Genomic DNA, 2,811 nt, shown 5'->3' with positions numbered 1-2,811 from the left:
ATGAGTATTCTAATACCATAAAAACTTAGTTATGACATATATACGTATATGATAAATATATACATAGATATATATTATGATTAATATTTGTTCTTGTATTGTGAAATATATAAGCCAATTTAGTCAAAAAAAAATCATATAAACAATATAATGATCAAGCCAGTAAAAGTAGAGAAAAGACATGAGAGGATTAAAAAACTATTATTATTATTTAGATTTGATAGAGTAATAACAAGGTCTCAAAGTACAAAACAAGAAATAATTTTAATTTAATCAAATACATTTCTCTTAGTTATCATAAATACAAACATTAGCATATTCAAAAAGAACATTTCAATGTCACAAAATCCCCTATTAATTTACAAGGTAATGGTATATTAATCTGTTGTATTTTTTTGAGTTCAACTATTAGTTCAACAACTTTCTACCTAATACCATTGACTTTTAAAAGTATAAATTTAAATTATTGTTAGTATGTAATCTAAACTCTGATATAGAAAAAAAAAGATATCTACGATTTTTGTATTTTTTAAAAAAAAATTAAAAAAAATAAAATGGCAGTAATTGTAAAAGATCATGACATACAATTAAGTTGGATTGGAAAATGGTGGCCATATTAGTTGATGGTTAAGAAATAATATTTGTGAGTGTGTGTAAGATAGGGAGGTGGGTGTGGTTGCCATGTATAATTTACTTCAAGTGTGAATGCATGTTGGGGATAATGCAAGAGAGATTAGGTAGATACATGCATTACAGTGAAGCAATAGCTTTTAATTAAAAGGGATGATCACGATTGAATAATTTTATATAAGTACAGGTGCAACAATTTACTAATTAAATTTTTTTAATTACATTACCTTAAATCAAAAGATTTTTCCATATCCTTATTAAAGACATAACATTTCTGGAGATAATTTGGGCATTCTACTTGCAGTTTTAGAATGCACCACATCTTATCTTACATTGTATATTCTATAATATTACAATGCTCTGCTCCCCATTCTTTACTAATAGTTATTCACGCGTTGTGTCATTTTATATATAGCCCCTCCCGCCCCTTGGGCACACATGACAAAATACCATGACTAGAAAAAAGGTTAAGCTTGCTTATATCACTAACAATTTTGCATGAAAAGCCACATTCAAGAAAATGGGGCTGATGAAGAAAGTGAGTAAACTTTGCACTCTTTGCGATGTCAAAGCCTGTGTAATTATTTACAGCCCTTATGACTCGCAACCAGATGTTTGGCCTTCCCCTCTTGGAGCCCAACACGTGCTTGCTGACTTTAAGAGGATGCCCGAGATGGAGCAGAGTAAGAAGATGGTGATTTAAGAGAGCTTTTTGCACTAGAAGACCACTAAGGCAACCGGCCAACTGAAGAAGCAATACAACGATAATTGCGAGAAGGATATAATGGATATCATGTTCCAAAATCTTAGGGGAAGTCCCTCCACCAACTCAACCTTATTGATCTCAACGATTTAGGTTGGCTCATAGAACAACACCTCAAAGAAATCCAGAAGAAGATGGAAACACTCAACAAGTCACCTCAGCCTCAGGAGGTGAGAGACGGAGGTGTGATGAAGGGTCCTAGTGAGACTTTCACTCAAATCAAGGAGAATTCTAGGGTAAAGAAGCTGCAATAGCCGCAGATGTAGTTTGTTGATGGGATGAATCCTCAAGCACACTAAAAACCTTAAGTTTGGTCTAACGGGTAACATGCAAAGATGATGGTGCCATTCACAGATCAAAACAACTAGAATAATGGATTGATATGGTCTAGTGTGTTTAATTACCCTTAGGAATCGAGTATTATGATTTTTTATTTTTTATTTTTTTAGGGTGTTGTTGTTGGAGATGTCCTTTAAACAACCAGTTAAATTCCACCATAGAGATATGTTGTCAGTTTCTAAGTTATCGTAGTCATCGTCTAAATAGTTGTAGTCATCATAATAGTTGTAGCTATTATTGTCACAGTCATAGTTGTTGGGTCACATACATGCATGTACTTAGATTGCTTTGTGTTATAAATTTCTTTAAATTAATCTTCACCTCAATATTTTATATTTCCTGTACTAGTGCTACTCTTCATTCTTTAATTTCTCCCTTTCCCTGACTTGACGTGGCTTTATTACTGTTTGTTAAAATATATGCATGCTCAATATTATTTTATGCTATCACAATGCTCTTTTCTCTTCTTTCTTTTCTTTTTTCTATACACAATTGAGAGAGAACGGAAGCATTATTGATGAACTATATGTAGAAATTCAGTTTAGTTAGGAGGAAGATTAAGCTAGCTAGATACTCAAATTTGTTTAGACTTTAAATAAGATTTTTGTATAGAATTTAATAAATATGGATGCACTCTTCAGATCATAGAATTAGAATTTGGGATAATGGCGTTAAGGAATAATATTTTCCTCAATTAAAATCCTGATATAATCCAAATATCTAAAACAATTAATATTTTGATTAATCTAAAATTTAAATATACTTCTAAAAATTTTATTTTAGTCAAAACATGCAATATATTAGAGAATTTCTTACGATCATAAATAAAATTTTACGATGCAATTATTATGTTTAGAAATGGAAAAGAACTGAAATTCAAACTCAATAATCTGTGAATAGTTAATTGATACTTTATACAAGAAAAAATGTACAATATATACATATACATATTTAAATATATACAATCACATAGAATAATAAATATAGAAAAATACTTTTGACAGCTAATTTCAAACACTTTCACCAGTTAGTATTTTGAATTTCTTTTACATATATAAATACTCGAAAAATAATTATAT

General features: G+C 30.1%; 1 pseudogene; it reads left to right on the top strand.

Moving 5' to 3' along the window:
• The first annotated feature begins 1,150 nt into the window (after window positions 1-1,150).
• LOC110824457 (agamous-like MADS-box protein AGL80 pseudogene) lies at window positions 1,151-1,647 on the top strand (annotated as a pseudogene).
• Window positions 1,648-2,811: the final 1,164 nt, after the last annotated feature.

Source organism: Carica papaya, chromosome 2, assembly GCF_054855325.1.
Source record: "Carica papaya isolate Zhongbai chromosome 2, ASM5485532v1, whole genome shotgun sequence".
Lineage (NCBI taxonomy): Eukaryota > Viridiplantae > Streptophyta > Magnoliopsida > Brassicales > Caricaceae > Carica > Carica papaya.
This window is presented reverse-complemented; position numbering and strand designations above follow the sequence as displayed.